The following is a 17,469-nucleotide window of genomic DNA, read 5'->3' as shown; positions in this document are numbered from 1 at the left end:
CAAGTGTTTGCAAGACTTTTTCCCTTTTTCACACTGCACAGCTTGGGTCCAGCTGAATCCAATGCCAAGCAGATGAATAAGGAGAGCCCTTTCCCCGGGCATTGTATGGATTGTGCCACAGCTCTATCCCATAGGTCCCAGTGTGGACTCAGGATGTCTCATTTGGACCCAAAATGCTGCCCAGGGAATTATTGCCATGTGACACCACTCGGTCATAGCTGAAGGAAGTGGGAGAGAGACAGCGGCGGGGATAAAGGAGGAGCACAGAGATTTAGCAAGGGGCTTCAAGGAGTAATAGCACATCTGCCCTCTGCTAGCCAGGCGCTGTGCTGAGCCTGGCTCCGGTTGAAGCTGTATACGCTGGGATTTTCTCAGTTTCAGTGTGATGTAGAATAAGCCAGGTTTTCTCTCAGTGCCTCAATTTTTGCAGCTGTAAAATGGGTCAGTGCCTTTAGGCAGCTATGCTCACTACTGGCACTTGTGATATGGCATACTCAGAGGCTTTTACTGATCCAGGCAGAGCAAACACTGGCACGCTTTGTGCGCTGCTTCTGTGCTTAGAATCATGCTTTAGTGCTTTTACCTGACATTGTGTGTAGCAAGGATAATATCCATGCAGCAGTCTCGACTGCAGCATTTTTGCACCTGCCTTGAGTTGGCTGTGAGAGAGGTGGACACGGAGCTAAAGGAGGAGCTAAAGGAGCTAAAGGAGGAGAAATATCCTTTGAATGGAACGAAGGTCTGTCCCAAAGACATTCCAGAGAACAGACAGGGTCTAGTGGTGATCCAGTATGGGTTAGTTTCACTTCCATTAGTACTCCAAAGTGGTAAATCAAGAAAGCGCAAGTCGGGAAGTGCCTACTTAGGTAAAGACCTCTAAGATATAAATAGCCCCCTCAATACAAACTGAATAGGAACCAAAAGATTTAATGGACAGCATGGGGCTTTTTCGGTGAAAAGTTTTGTTTCTGTTCAGATTATGGATGGAATAAACTGCCTGAAACTAAAGGAAAAAAAAGAGAAAATATATATTCCTCAGTGTTGATTGATACAATTTAATTTTGTTGTTAAAAAAATAGAAGAGTAATACCCAGACACACCTGTGTGTTGAGCTTTACCCCGATGCAATTTCATACAGGTGAGATATTAAACCCCAAAGACTAAGTTAACAATGGAAACAGGGACAGACTGCTAACGGCGGCGGGTGAGCGGCTGCCATTGGAGTAGCAAGTTGCACGTTTTTCACAGCATAGTGGGACGGCTGACAAACCGTGAACCTGCCTGCTGGCTGGCCGCAAAACCTGCGGCGTGTTTAGCCAGCACGGCTCTTGATGTGGCTTTGTGTTTGCCAATTAGTTCTGCGTGGAATTAGGGCATTAAAAACAACTGGAATATTTTTAATATCAGGAGTATTTCGCTGGGTTTCTTCATTGTCTTTGTAATTTAAATATCCTGTTGTGTAACTATAAAGACAGGAAGTGAGCTATACAAAACCTTACAATAACAGTATTAGGTTTCAGATAAGCTGATGTGCTCAGTGTTGTTGGGTATTTTTTTACCCGGGGTAATGTAAGTTTTGCAAATGCTAGGAGAGATTATGTTTGCTCTTAGGAAAACATTTTAAAATCTTGCAAAATAAGCTTTGCCTGTGATGCACAAAAAAATACCCTCCTGATAACAATAAATGACTTGCCCTTTAACGAGAGGCTTTAATTATTTAGCGTTGTGCTTTATTTGTGTTCCTGCCGTGAAACCAAACCCTCTCCAGCAGGCAGACCCGGGTGGTGGGGTAGGTGCCTACCTATACACTCTCTTATTGTTTCCCCTCCAGCTCAGGACTGGTTTTAGGCAAATCCAAACCTTTGTGCACATGCAGCTAGTGCAGATATTCTTGCTCTTTGGGCATGCCACAGTGAGCTTTCCTGCTGGCACCGCTGCTGGATTGTTTCGTCTCCCCTCGTGGTGATCACACTTGGCTTTCTGCAAAAAAGACAAGAACTTCTTTGTGGGTAAACACAAGCTTATTTTTATATACCTGGATTTATGGGCCTAAAGAAGAATGATGTGTTAACGGGAATATTTATAATTTCTCAAACAAATGAAATCACTTGTGCAACCATTAAACAAAAGTAGGACATGATTTCTGAACCTGTTCTCCTTTAATACGATGATAATTTCAACCATCCCATTCTCACTGAAGTCAGTGTTCGTGTTGTTGCCGAGTGGCTCAGGAGCAGCCAGCTTGTGTGCTTGCATAGCTGATCCCCATTTACACGCAGCGGCTATCAATGGGCGATAATCTTCAACGGGGCAAAACTTTTGCTGCTCAAGTGTATTTACACAAGCACTTTCACACCCACATAGCAGATACACATTCATTATCACATGCACAACGTTACATGTAAAGAGATTTTTGCATTTGTGTAAATGCACAGGGCCAACAGGCAAAATTGCCTGACACTTTGCCTTTATAAGCCCCTCTTTGCAGACAGCTGAATTTTATTAAGAGTTTAGCCATTCTGCTACAATTTGCATGCAGAGTGTCTGATCTGTGCTAAAATTTTAATCAAAATTTCAGCCAAATATATTTAGCTGTTTCTGTGACCAAGGTTAACAGAAACCAGGATGTTTTGCCCATCTTTAAACATCCAGGATCTTCTCTTGGAATTGTTCTAGCACCGCCACAATTTGAAGCCAGAGCCTGAAAAATCTGAAGAGGCTCCCTATGCAAGGGCTTTGCCTTTTGCTATTCTCGTTATACATTTGGCTGTGTTATAAGCCTGTGAAAAATCACAGTTTGCACATGCTCCATCACTACTTGTTCAATTTCAGTTGCTAAATTCTGAGAAGATTCTGCTGTAGCTGAGGATGCTCAGGTTTCTCACAGCTGGTAACGCTGACTGCACCACATATGCTGCGTCCTCAGTTACAGTGTCCTCACTATTGCATGCTAGAATATATTATTCTAGTATGGATTACAGGGGCACAGCCAAAATTTCACTATAGTGAGAACTCACAGCCGTAAGGTTGGGGTGAGTTCCAACAGCAAGTGCTAAGAGGGAGGTAGATTAATTTTGTGTTCTTGAAGCATTCAGATATTACAGAACTGACCACCATGGAAAATCTCCAGAGGAGTTTAATTATTCTTCTTTTTGAGAGACGTGTCTGAATAGCATACAGCAAACAAGGCATGGGATAACAAACTGAAATTTGAAAGTAACAAAATATTGAATTGCTGCTAGTTCCTGAACCTTACATGATGCTTTGTCTTAAAAGTAGTATGTGGCTGTGCAATTAAAGACGAGAGCACGCATTATAAGGGGCTGAGTGAACAGACATCCTCAGTAATGGCATTTTATCTAGTGTTTTGTCTACATGACTTAAGAGGACTGTAACGAACATGGTTGCTGTAATGTGTGCTGTGTGTTTATACATTCGCACAGGCACATTTGTGGAAATGCACGTGCCTATGGACAGCTTGCCCCCAGTCCAAAATAATCAAATATTGATGGACCATGCAGTGGTTAATAGTTAATTGCATTTGACAATATGAAAAAGTCAGGAATAACTAATCCAAAGTTATCAGAGCCAATCATTTACTAGACGTTATGGTTGACCCATGGCGTGGAGCTTTCTGCTATCCCACACGAAATATTAAAATCTGGGATAATTGGTGAAGTACCAAGTGGGGCTTTATGGAGTTGCCATTCATGTCTCAGGTAGCTCTAAGCAGAACAACAGGGGAGGACTTTCTACTGTGAACTTCTCTTTACCTTCACCTCTTCCAGCTGTAGGAAGGGATAAGTTCCACTTTCAGCTATGGAAATGAACCATGATTTCAGTTTTATGAGGTCTTATTTCAGTAGCCTGCTTTGAATAATAAACAACTATTAACTTTCAGAGCACACAGAAAAGCATATAATTTTTAAAGCACATCCTGTTTCAAGGACTCTCGGATATAAACTGTTTAAGAGAAATGAATTAAGGAAACAAATGTGGGATAATAGTTAATAATTGTTCCTGATACAGTGAGGTTGTCAATCTTTCCGCACTTGTCATTAATATATTGGGCCTGATTCCCCAACTTCATTTGAGATCCTTTGGAGAAAAACAGAAGTAAAATAATGGGGAAACATGTTCTTTCTCTAAGATTTATTTGGTTTTTTTTTTTTTTGGGGGGGGGGAAGGGGGGTCAGTCCAGCATGGTGCTTTAAAGCCCTACAAGAACAGCACAGTTTACATGATTTCCTTTTGGCTTGCTCAGTGGTGCAGTATGGTGCTGCTTGTGCAGCCTTGTTTCTTGACAGCCCATTTAAGCAGGTTTTAGTGTTAACTTAAACTTATTAACAAGCTTAAGTACAGCATCGCATTTTATTTGGTTTTGCAAATGTCTGGAACTTTTCATGTGGAATTAGCAGAACTCAGTCTTAAAGCCTAATGAACTCAGATAAAACTCAGCAGGATATCCTGCTAGGAACTAATTTTTTTGTACAAAGACAGCTCTTTGGTCCTCTTTTTTTTTTCTTTTTTTTTCTTTTTTTTTTTTCCTTTTTTTTTTTTTTTCCATTGCATTCATTGGCTTGTCTCAGAGGCTGGTGAACTATCAGCTCTCTTATTGATCTACTCTGGAGTCACTTGAAAACATAATTTTGAAAGCAGCATTTCAGCACTCCTCCTTGCTTGATCTCTTTGCTGTGGTGAACTGTGGCACAATTTTCCAAGAACTAGGCTGAAAATCAATGCATTTTTTATAGTTAATAATACATATATATTTTTTTAAATCTTTACATCAGCCTAGTTGTATTTGAGATGCCTCTCTGTATGTTACATCTTCTGCTTTATTAAAACCTGTCCTAGGATTCACATCCCTCCACTCTAATTTAGCTACAAATTGATTCTTAAAGTATCACATTTAATAGCCTTTGGGGTTTGATGCACAAACTATTCTGACGTCTATTCATAGACCCCTATAATGGGACCCACTCCAGTTTATCCCTTGAACTGTCTGTCAGGCTCTCTGGGAAATAATGGCTCCTGACAGTTGTAGAGTTAAAATATAGGATTAATGATCAGCTTTTAATGTGCAAATGGGGTATTCAGCTTTCCTCTTACCCATCTTATTTAATGCAAATTCACTGTTGAAACAGGTAGCTTGAGTTGCTTCTCTAACTAAACATAGATTAATCTATCAGGGTAAATTCCTGAATCAAAATAGAAATTCGGCTACGCACCACAGAGTAAATACCACACACTACATTTGTGCTGATTTATAACCAAGTATTTTTTGCCCTGCCAAACTCATCATCTATTTTTAAGGTTTCAAAACCTCACTTTCACACAAAAATAAAAATAGCTATGCATTGCAGCAAGCAATTTAACCAGCAGGAAGGAGTCTGCCCTTCTCTATTAAATACAGCTGTAGAAAGCCCCATGGACTTTGATTTAATTGTTTCCAATAGGCCAAAACAATCTGCTACCTGCATTTAGTAAAAAGTAAAAAACAACAAAAAAAGTGATTTCTACAGTGAAGTGTGGAGCAGTTCACGTGTTTTCATTATGAGATTAATAACATGTTCGCAATACTGGGTCTTAAGAATTGTATGGTAATTTTCAATTATGGCATCCTAGCAAAAAGCTATGTATACAAAATTAGACTGTTTAAAAAATGTTATGTATTAATTGAATTGGAAAATACTTTGGTATATGGTATATTAGGAAGCACTTGTCCATTATGTTCTGCAGTGACAGGCAGTGTTATATCTGAGGAGTGGACCACTGAGAGGAGACATTGGATTAGAGTGAGATTTAGCAAACCTTGCACCTTTCTTGGAGTATCTACAAGAAAAATGATTTGGCTGAGAGTTAAATACAAGTCAAAACATATAAAAATAAAATAAACACTAAGTCATACTGAAAAATCTTTCATTTTTTAAGCCAGTCACACACCCGTCCATATGCCTCTCATAACCACTGGCTTTCCCAAGCACATGAAACATAAAGGTGTTCCTCAAAACATGAGACTTAATCCTTGCAGTACTTGAGTGCCTTAAGCTGCCAATAAAGCAAAAAGTGAAGCCTCTTGTCTGCAATAATTCCTTTGAAAGTGGTAACATCCAAGCAGCAGGCACATGGGAGTACCCTGAGAAGTGATGGATAAGTAAGAAGAGCAAGAGCACGCAGCACCTCACAAACGTGTGGCTTCGCATGCCCTGTTACTATTGCTTATATCTTTGAGTGCATGCTTTAACACACAAACAGGGAAGAATACACTCACTTTATTTGGTAAATCTGGTTCAAACAGCTTCTAAATGCCCCCAGGGATTTCTTTTGTTGTTTTGCTAACAGTGTCAATTTACTCCGTTACCACTTGTTTCTAAGAAAGCAAAGCAATATATCATTAATAACATAAGCTACATTTAAATTAACCTCACAGACATTGTTTATAACATACTTTGCTATTCTATGCTTCATTTTCCACTGCCTTCTACCTTGTATTCACAGCTGTGCAAAGCAAGTCAAAACAGCAGTGCAAATTAGGGACAGTTCAGCTGAGAACGTGGGGTTGCAGACATGCTAATTAATATATATTCAATAGCCATAGCAGGCAGTGAGTTTCTAAATTGAGTGAAGCTGTGATCTCGCTCTCCGTGGGCCACAGGATGCTTGAGCTTCCCTCTGTACTGTCCCTCACTGGCAAGTTGTTCTGCTGTGTCGCTCCTGCTGTACTGTCCCGGCAGTGCGGTAGGATGGAAGGGGTACACAACCCCTGGGAGAAGAAGCCAGAAAAGAAAAAATAGAAAAATAAATAGGAAATATAAGAATTAATGGCTGTTTTCCCAGGGATTCAGTTCCCTCTCCCAGTTCACCACGTGGCTGGGCAAACAATGCCAAGGACAACATGAAATAGTGGCAAGGGAAGGGGGAGAGGAGGCTGCTGGCAGCATTGATAAGTTGCTCATCAAATCACTCCAGGAGAAATGGGATTATTGCAAATAGCGCCAAGGAACGTGCCTTCCACAAGAGGCAGCAAGGAAATGATGGAGATACAGCTCCTGCTCCAGTTTCTTCATGTCCTGCTGCCACCATACACTCCAGGCTTCCTGGGACAGAGCAGGAGCGCTATTTGCCCAGCGTAAGGTATTGTTTGTGATGCAGCGCACATGCAGCAAGGTATAGTCCTCAGACCTGGAGCTTTAGTTTTCAGCATCCCTGGGGTTTGGGTTTGTGCTGGCTCCAGAAGGCCTTCAGCTTGGAAGCTGGTTGTGGCACTTGGTTGAAGTTAAGCTCACAGGTTTTAAATTATTTGGCTGTTTCTTTGTGTTTTGAGAGAATTTTCTATGGAGATACGTTTTTAGATAGATATTTATTCTATGATTCTATGATTCTGTGATTCTTTAGACTTTCTGCAAAACCTTTTTAGAGCACACAACTGAATAATTTTAGTGGAAAATTAGATTTTGCGTTTATCAAGTTTCATTGAGAAAACTTTAAGTCACTTGTGGTTGATCTGATTTCTCTGCCACAGCCAGTAAACTTTAATATTTCCTTTCCAATTCGCTTGCTCAGAATTTACAAACAGAGGCCTCCAAAAGTACAGCTCACAACTAGGCAGAAAAATTTTCACTAACTCAGTGGGCAGAGCTGAACAGAGTTTGGGATTCAAATAACAAGGGGGAAAATTACTGACAGCTAGGAACTGGGATAGATGCCTGAGGTGCAATTTGATGGACAGGGAGGCTGCAAAGGAAGAGGAGCTGGGAGCAACCCAGAAATCAGCCAGGGAAAAGCCAGGAATCACAGCCCCCTCCCAGCTACCCTCAACACATCAGTGCACTGAACTTTGAAAAAGGCACGGATGGATCAGAGCGTCCTTGGTGTTTTGCTTAGCCTGGCTTTTGTGACTGTTTGTGGAAAAAAGGGACAGGCCTGTGATGGGAGGATGGGTTCCAGCCCATGGGTTTGAAGGTCCATCTGTCCCCCTCTTTCTCCCCAGAGGTTGCTGTGGAACCACAGAGCACAGTGTTCTTTTTATTATTATTATTATTATTTTAGTTTTAATTTTTTATTTTTTTTTCAGCTAGTAGCCTAAAGTAAAGTCAGGATTGGAAACTCTCAGAAAACGGGAGTCTGAGATCCTGGGGTTAAGGGGGGGACCCCCAGCTCAGCCCCACACAACTCCCTGCTGCCTCACGCCATGTGGCTGGGCCTGCATGGCTGAAATGAGGCCTACTAACTCTGAGTCTTGTCCTGTGGCCCTTCATTCACCTTTCTGTTTTGTTTTGGTTGATTTTTGTTTGTTTGCTTGCTTGCTTGCTTGCTTCTTTGTTTCTTTGCTTTTCTTTGCTTTTCTTTATTTATTGTTTCTGACCTTGCATAACTTTCCAATGGCCATGCAAAATCTTTTGGACAGTTTCCATCTGGGGCAGAAATCCTTCCTGACAGGTTCAGCAAAGACTGACATTTAATAGATTCGCTTCAAATTCTTTAAAATTGGGGTTTGAAATGGCCTGGGCACCAGTTCCAGCATGACCAGGATCACAGCACAGCAGAATGTGTGCAAGAGGGTGCTGTTTCTGTTTCCCTGCATTTTTACAGCTGTCTTATATGCTGTTTGGATGTAAATACGGGGTCAGATTCAATCCCAGTCAGCACTGATATATCTTCTGGTGATATAAACCCTGCATGGGGATGCAAGGTGGAAAATCAGTTAGTAGATGGGTTTGCCATAACTGAAACCCACCATAAACAATCGCATAAAGAAAAACAAATCTAATAAAAGTGAGGACAGCTGACAGGGCAACTGGATGGTTTGGTTGCAGGGATGCAAGTGCAGTCCTGTGGAGCTGAATGGATGGTCTTGTATTCCCATATTTACTAAAAAGCCACCCTATTAACACCAGCAACCTGCAGCGAAACTGGGAAAAAACAAACACACACACCCTTCTGGGGTTTCCTTCTCCTCCCCATCCCCCTGCCTTGTTATTTTTAAAACGGGAGCAAAGGGGCAAAAGAGCAATCCTTGCCATTGCCAGCCAGTAAATCTGGTGAAACAATGGGACAAATAGTTAAGACGGGAGAAAAGGGAGACAGAAAATAATGGGGTCATGAGCAGTTGAAAGGTTTGGCCAAATCCGACCTTTGTTTTAATGTAGTTTTAAACCAGCAGAATTATATCCGGCAAAAATTCATCTGCCTAGCTTTTTTGATTTTTTTTTTATTTTATTTTTAAGAAATAATGCCAAAGAAACTCAGTTCATCTGGTGGAACCAAAAGATGTAGTGGGAAAAAGTATGTTTTATTCTTCCTTGTAACAGCTGTTAAACTTCAGTGTGTAAAATCTCATATAGGATTAAAAAAAAAAAAGTCTTAAAGTTCTTGTATCTCTCTCATTTAAACTGGGAAGGAGTTCATAATAAAGTCTCAGTCAATCCCTCAAAATCATCCAACATCTTTGTCCCCAAGCAAGGGGAAAGCAGGCTTGACATTGATATTACTGGCTAAAATACATTATGTAATTTTCCTCTCCCATTCACTCCCCCCACTTTATAAATCAGCACATTTGCCAGATTAATTTATACTGCGTGTGTGTGCATGTGTATTTATAAAAGAAAGGGTCACAAATTCCCCCCCACCCTTTTTTTTTTTTTTTAAAAAAAAAAAAAAAGAAAAAAAAAAAGCAAAAAGAAAGAAAAAAAAAAAAGCCTCTTTTACATTAGGTTTTAAAATCAGCCAGAACTAAACACTGTACTTTAGGAGCTGCTCCTCTTGCTGTGTAGCACCCTTGCAAGATACCTCGGGTGCAGTTTCCAGGCAGTTTAAGTGATTGAACAAGCTACAGCCCTACCCCTTCGCTGGGCCATGCCCCATATTGATGGTGCACAGGAGTGCATTAGCGCTGCTGCTTATCTGACTCCTTCCTGAGCCAATTTAAACAACTCACAATTTTTTGCTCGGTTACCTTTCAGCTGGTTTGAGACTTGAAAGTGAGTCACGGGGAGGTCAGGGGAGCACCAGGGCCAGCAAGAGGGCAGAGTCTGGAAACATACCACCAAGTCCAAGGTGAGGATGGCAGCAAGCATTGGGACAGTGTTTCTTGCACCGTCCAGCTTCAGCTTCTCCCACTCTCACTATTTATTTTGAACAAAAATTGACCAGGAATTGATCCAACTGAAGATTGTCCAGCCAGATCTGCTGCCCAGTGCAGCTCAGGGGGCAGCTGTGCCAGCATAGCAGAAGCTTTTGAAGAGCAGAAGCAAGAGTGGGCATCCAGGGACAACGATGCACTGCTCCCTAAAAAATACACTGCTTAGACTGGGACTGTTTTTTGAGGAAACAGTGTCTCTGGTTGGGAATTTCCTGATGAAAAAGGTCAATATTGAAAAAAAAAATAATAAAATCAGTTCTTAAATCCAATCTGTTACAGACACATCTGTTAATGAACTTCTAACCAAAGGGACAGGTTTCAGTTCACTCTGGTTCCTCTCCCACCATTCAGTGCTTAAGTGTCCTCAGCAGACAGTAATTATCAATCCTAAAGCCAACAAGAATGATGTCATTTTTAGTTCATCGAATACCAGGTATCCCAAGGGTGTCCTTCACCAGAAATGTAGCAGTTCTGAAACCCGTTTTGAATTTTGGCTTTGGTGGGAGGGTGGTAACTTTGGGACTAAAAGCATTTGAAAATTCAAAATGCATCATGAAATAATGACTTTCTGACAGACTCTGCAATAGGCTACCAACATGAGTAATAGTTGACATTTCAGACTCTGGGTGACCCCTGGATATTTTCTAGCTTTTTTTTTTTTTTTCCAAAACAATAAGTTTCTGAATAACTGTGAGATACAACAACATAAAGTATGCTGAATACATGGGATTACCTATACGCTGGCTGCAGTCATTTTAACCACACCATCTTGCAATAAAGGTTGATTTTACAAGTGAATACTATAAACATGTAACCTATTGTGCAATGTTGTTTTTAAGTCAGATGGCAAAATAGATGAGATCACAATATGACGCAGAGATCACATGGTAATTCCTGCGTAGTCTTACTGGATTTATTCTGAGGAGTTATTGAGGCTTTCTGCAGAGATTGTATAATAGCTGCAGTAGAAAGAGGCAAGCTTTTCTAATAATACTGTTGAACAAATCAGGACTTTCCAATATCCAACCAAAGCCTGATTACACTCATTGAAACACTAATGTCAATATTTATTAACTAATATTAAAATTACTGTCATCTCATTTTTGCAGTTAGCCAGAAAATCATTATGTATCCCTTTTCAAAAACCATTGACTTTTCCTTAGCACAGAAAACTCTATTATCAGTCTTTATAAAATATTTATGGCTTTCCCTGACATTCTCATAACATCCCTAGGAGAACAATCAGCATTCCTTTCGCTGAAAATAAGACAAACCTTTTCTCCCTTAAAAAAATAATTAATGAATTAAATATGAATGATACTCAAGCCAGAAAAGTATAAAAGCTACTGCCCATTCATCTGACATGCCAATGGGTGATGTGGGTCATTTCCCTTTCTTTTAAGAACAATCACAGGAATCTGGTTTAACTGCTTTATTATTATTATTAGGAAAAAATTGCTCCTTCGAGAAGCTGCCTTGAAGTGTCACTGAGGGGCAAATTATTATTCATTTCACACCTGATAATATGGAGAGTGTTACCAGGCTAAATGGAGGGAGCTGCTCACGGATTCTGAGGGCTTGTTCCGTGCCCTTGATTGTTTGTGCCACCATTTCCCCATGAACAGCAAGCCTCCTTGCCAATGTCTGGGGCAGGGCTATTTTCAGAAGTGCTGCATCACCCGTATTTTCATTAGAAGCTACCGGAGCTCTATACCGTCTCACATTTTCATGTTACTGCAATATTATTCGATGCTAATTTCCCCTGCTGTACCTGATTTACAAACCCTGATGTGTCAGCTTGCATTTTACTGTTTGCATTTTCACCTGTAACCGCTTCGTAAGGGGAAAAGATAAAAAGGGGAAAACCCCGCTATCCCTGCAGGATCCATATCAACAATACCAGCTGTTTAGTTCGCAATTTCTGCCTTTGTTCAAACTTTTAGCACGCAGTTGGCTTGTTGCACCTCTCTGTGTACTTAGCTGCATCGCCATGGCAATAGGAAAAAAAAAAAAAGAAAAAAAACACAACACGATGCAGATTTGGAGAGAAAGGAAGAAAAAAGATAAAACACCACTGTCATGTCAAGGCTCGATGAGGTTGGAATAGGCTAATTTATCTCTGAAGTTAAGAGACATTCAATTTGAAAGATCAGAGAGGTTAAGAGGAGTCTTGAAGTGGAAAATTTCCAATTCATAAACATACAAAGGTGTCCAACGTCAGGATCTGGATTTCCCTAAATTGGGTCAAATAAGTCAGCCTTCATTCAGATAGGACACCCAATAAAAATCCTCAACTAAGGACTGGAGGATTGGGCTAGCACTTTTTAAAGAGACATAGTAGAGAAACTAAGATTCAGCTTCTATCTTTATCAAAGAATTTAATAATATATATTTATATACATATAAATGATATATATGATTATACAAAGAAATAGACTAATTTCTATTTACACATTATATATATGATGCTATTTATATAAAATAGTAATAAAATTAGATATTTTTTCCCCAATTTCTGACTATTTCTATCTTTTGCCTTTAAATTCTTTTGGCTCAAGTATTTGCAATTCCAAAATCCCGCTGTGGTGCTATTTCAACTCAAGCATCTAGAGAGATCGGCCGACATGGACAGAACAGTACAAGAGTTTCACCAGAGAGTTCAAAGGCTAACCTTGCAATCATTTACTCATGCGAATATTTTTTAGCTCAATAGCATTATTCTAGTGACAATGTTACTTTGACAGAAATTGAATTTTTCAAATGCTTGCACAGTTGAATAATTTTATGCATCTGAGTAGTCTTCTTCTGTGAAGCTACTGCCTTGTGCCAAGCTAGCCATGTGCAGATGCATTTCCGAGGAGGAGAGGGTTCCCCTGATAGTGATCCTGGGGGTTTATGAGAGTAAGCCATATTGACCAGTGTGTGAATAAAGCATTGTGCATCTGATGAGGCTATTAGCAACGCATAAAAATTCAGCAAGCAATATCGATGAAATGTAAATCTAAATTTTAAAGAACATGTAGATTTTATTTTCAGCGGGGATTTTTAACATGAAAATGTATCTTTAAAAATTCACTGCGGCAAGATCAGTAAATATAAATAAAACATGTGAAGAATATTAATCTTAGTAAAATTGAAGAAGCAAGCTGTCAATGACTGTCAGACACAATATGAACTGACAGTTGCATGGCTTACAGTCTGACACCGGGATCGTTACCTGTCTGTTTCTCTATCAAAATACCTACAGGGAATAAGAGTTTGCAGATTGCAGGCATGGGTGGCAGTGGGGAGAGGGGAAGAGTGGTGAAAATGGAAGCCTAATGACAGCTGCGAAACATATATATGCAACATATTCATTAGGATTAATCATCAATCTTAAGGAATGGCTTACGTCATTCATTATCATCATTACTGGAGAAGAGCTTTAAAATAGCATCCTTATCTTGCAGATTCCACTCTCCCCCTACAATCAGACTAAAAAAAAAAAAAAAAAAAAAGCAGACCCAACCCTCTTCTTAACCAATTGCTGCCACATACACAAAACATGTAGATGAATGTTTAATTGGGTTCACACATTGATAAAACTTACAGGAAAGGGTCAGAGAGTATCTGCAGATGCTCATGCAAAAGGATGCTGCAGGTGTGACGCTGGTCTGGTCTCTCGGGGGTCCATCCTGGGAACAGCCGTCCTGGTAGGCGTTGATTTAACCTTGGGACTATACTGTGACAGGGTGGCTGGGGTCACAGAAAGCACAGAGTGTGTTTCCTCTGGGCTCCCAGGATGCTTAAACTTTGCATGGACATTTATGTGACTGGGAAAGAACTGCTGAAGGTATTTCTGTTCTTTGCAGTCCCTTTTCCTAGGTTTTACTACCAGCTTAACCCACACCTGTGAGTCCTAGCTATGGGTTAAGCACAGTGGGCTGAGATTAATTACACTAAAAAAGCTTGAATAAGTGGGATGCTCCCCAGGATCAGCAGAGAAGATGGGTCAGGATCATACCCAGACATGGAGTCACTGAAATGCCTTTTTGTACTCATTTTGGACAATTAGGTGCACAAAACCACTGCTCTGTTAGCATTTACTGTAACGGCAATTGGCCAGAGAGGCTGGCTCATGTGGAGCCTCCATGATGCCACCACACTGAATTCTTGAAGGAATACCTGTTGACAAACAGCACTGCATGCCAGAAATGCTCCAGGGTTCATTTAACCCTTAAAGAACAACCATAACCAGGCTTGCAAGCAAGTCGGGATCCTGTTATCTTAAGACTTCGCAACGCATACAAGAGAAAAGATAGGAAAATTCAGCTTTTGCCCCTTCAAATCTACAACTGCACCTTCATATGCAAAAGGTGTGTTGTTCCCCCAGTCCCCCAGTGCCAGTGTTCCTATCTTCCCAAGCTGGCTGGCTTGGGAAAGCTACTGTGGGTCACAGGAACCTTGTCTGTGGGCTTTTCTAGAACTCCTGAGTGGCTTTTCCTGGATAAAAGCCAACTAAAACAATACACAGTTGGGTGAACAACACAAACTTTTTCTATTAAATTTTGTTCGGTGTTAAAATGTGTATCCATTTCTCCCATGCTGAAAGTTCTTCATGACCCCGTGTCATAAACATTCATGCAAGAAAGGAGTACTAGTACGTCCTTATGGAAGATTTTATGCACATATACACTGGAGACTTTCATTTTGAAATGTATTTCTTGCAAGGCTTCAGACAAGAAACTTGATGAAGGTTGCGTTCATCCACTCTAGGAACAGAAGTAATACCATGTGACAAATCGCCATCAAAAAATGCAGCTCTGGTGGCAAGTATTTAATATCAGCTGGAGAGTGAAAAACAGCTCATAGGGAGAATCTTTGCAACATTTATCAAGAATTCTAATGACAAATACATAAATATAATGCAATTTCCTTCTAGCTACAGCTTGTTAAAACTTGACTGAACCTCAGAATTTCAGCAGAACATTTCATTAAAATTTCAGCTGCCAAACAAAACTAAAAGACATCATTAATGATAACTTACAAGGCAGAATTTCATACTTTTCAACTAGTTTTACCAAGTTAACTACTAGAAAAAAAAATGGCACTAATGAAATGCATTCCTAAGGCCTCCTTATGCTATACCAGTGAATGTGAAGACAACGGACAGAGCAATAGGTAGAAATTTCACTATCCTCATATAGCTTGTTTTTACTTTATTTTTTTAAAAAGTAGAAAATTTTATATAAGTCTCTCACACTTGGTAATTTCCATTAAAGAAAATCACTGAAAAGTAAAGAGGAAGAAATGTGTATATGCATTGTATTATATTATCCAGGTATTTATATTTATTTAAAACTGCATAGCTATTTAATATTAATATGCTGTAGATAGTAAAGTAATAATTTTCAGTCCTTCCTTGAGTAGAATTCCCATTACTAATTGCAATTATTTCTTCAGCAGTAGTAGCTACATTCTGCAGCTCCAATCTGTAATCTCTTTAAAGAAGGCACTTTACACAATGTAGAACTCCTTGTCCTTAAGAGCTACAGAGTTGACTGCAAACTTCAAAGTGAGGAAACAATATTGTCTGTATTCATTGTTGCTCAGGATACACTAGAGTCAACATTATGACTGGTATACTGTGTAACAAAGGTAATTTCCAAAGGCATACTAGCCCACGCTAGAGCCAGAAATAGCAGAAATTACACAATCCATTATGTAGACACCTTTTCATACCATGGATGAAGTGGATTTTGGTGTGGATTTAGCAGGCAGGAAGTTAGTACCCATCATGATTCATAACATCATCACCCTGTCCTAGAGCAGATGTTAGAGGGTCTGGACTTCCTATTGTCCTCCGTGCAGGTGGAGTTCCAGCCTGCTAAAATTGACGATATTCCCACTGCCATGTTGTTGCAGCATGAACACCGAATTCCTAGGATATTAAAAAACGTATGCACTTAATTCCTATTTGTTTAACAAAATACCAAACCCTTTGGGACAACAAAAGCAAAATTTTCCAAACTTTATGGCCATAATTTATGTGGAGATTTCTTCCGCAGTGGCAGGGGCCTCAGGCAGTGACTATAGGTTTTCCTGTCTCCCTCCATCTCCTCCCTCTGGTGTCAGTCATGATGTACGCCATGAAAGTCTATCTCTTAATGCTAAGGATTTGACCTGGGGACTACAAACAGGTCTTAGTCGAGGTCACAGAAAGGCAGAGCTAGGAAATGGAAAGCTTGTTTTTCTTTTTTTTTTTTTTTTTTTCTGTTGTTCTTGCACATTCTTCAAGCAGCTATAGGAACAAGCCTGTTTTCACTCTCTGTTGTGTTATTTGGATTTTAAAATTAACCTAGAAGAGTTCAAATCTGAAATCCTAGTTAGCAATAATGATTCCTCTTCTTTAACCACACTCTTCTCCCCATGCTTCAATAACCAAGTGCAGTAGTCCTTTGTTAAGAGGGGACTAGACTTTCAAAAGTTAATGTGGAGAAAAAGCCTGCCCATCCCTGCAATGGTGATACCTTTCTAGGATGGGAAGCCCATGGGAGATGGCCACCGTGAACCTCCCTCACACCTTCCCAGGCATGGCACCATGGGCAGCAGGGAAGGGCACCTACAGTACTTGCACGGTGCCCAGGAATTCACCCCAGGAGCACAGAGCATCTCAGGAGACTGAAGGATAGGCTTCTGAAGGTGTCTTGGTGCCTAACTCCTATTGTACCCAAGAGGCTTTAGCACTGTGTCGTTAAATCAGGTGTGTAGAGTGAGAAAGAGGTGATCAGGCAGGGAGCGAGCACCCTTAAGCACATGTTTTAAAGTGAAATATTTAGGCAGATGAACAATTTAGTTCCTTCTACGAACCTGATCCACAAGGAAAAGACACCTGAATTTGATACCTTTGGATCAAGGCTTTATAACCTCTCTGTATAACCATGAAGAAGCACTCTCCTTAAGGCAGAAATCATCCCTTTTACCCAGCCAAAATATGCATTTGTACTAGGCTTATTACCTTCCTCCTAGACACAGCAAAGTTCAGTCTCTACTACTGACACGCAAGGTTTGCTTGATGCTACGGGCTGCCACTGGGTGCAGTGCACCGCTTTTCCCCTAAAGCTGTAAGAGCCACAGTGCTCTGAATAAATTACTGTGGAGGTCTTGCTAACACAGCTGCACCCCGATGCTACGAGCTCGGTTCTTAAGCCACTGGTCAGACATCCAAGTGACATTAGCCTAAGCCTCAGTACAGCTCACCTTACTGAACAGAAGTAATAGAAGACACAGATGCTCAGCAATTTTGTTCAGGGCCAAAAGATAGATTTCAGTGTCTAACCTAGGTT

At 40.4% G+C, this 17,469-nt stretch overlaps 1 long non-coding RNA gene across 1 annotated transcript in view; it reads right to left on the bottom strand.

Annotated features, from left to right (window-relative positions):
- Positions 1–662: 662 nt before the first annotated feature.
- Positions 663–17,469, bottom strand: part of LOC125184728 (uncharacterized) — a 57,331-nt gene continuing 40,524 nt past the window's right edge. Inside the window, exon 4 of the long non-coding RNA XR_007169098.2 lies at positions 663–1,980. This is a non-coding gene — a long non-coding RNA (uncharacterized lncRNA). The remainder of the gene's footprint in view (positions 1,981–17,469) is intronic.

Source organism: Anser cygnoides, chromosome 2 (genome assembly GCF_040182565.1).
Source record: "Anser cygnoides isolate HZ-2024a breed goose chromosome 2, Taihu_goose_T2T_genome, whole genome shotgun sequence".
NCBI lineage: Eukaryota > Metazoa > Chordata > Aves > Anseriformes > Anatidae > Anser > Anser cygnoides.
The sequence above is the reverse complement of the archived record's forward strand: the minus strand, read 5'-3'. Positions and strand labels throughout refer to the sequence as shown.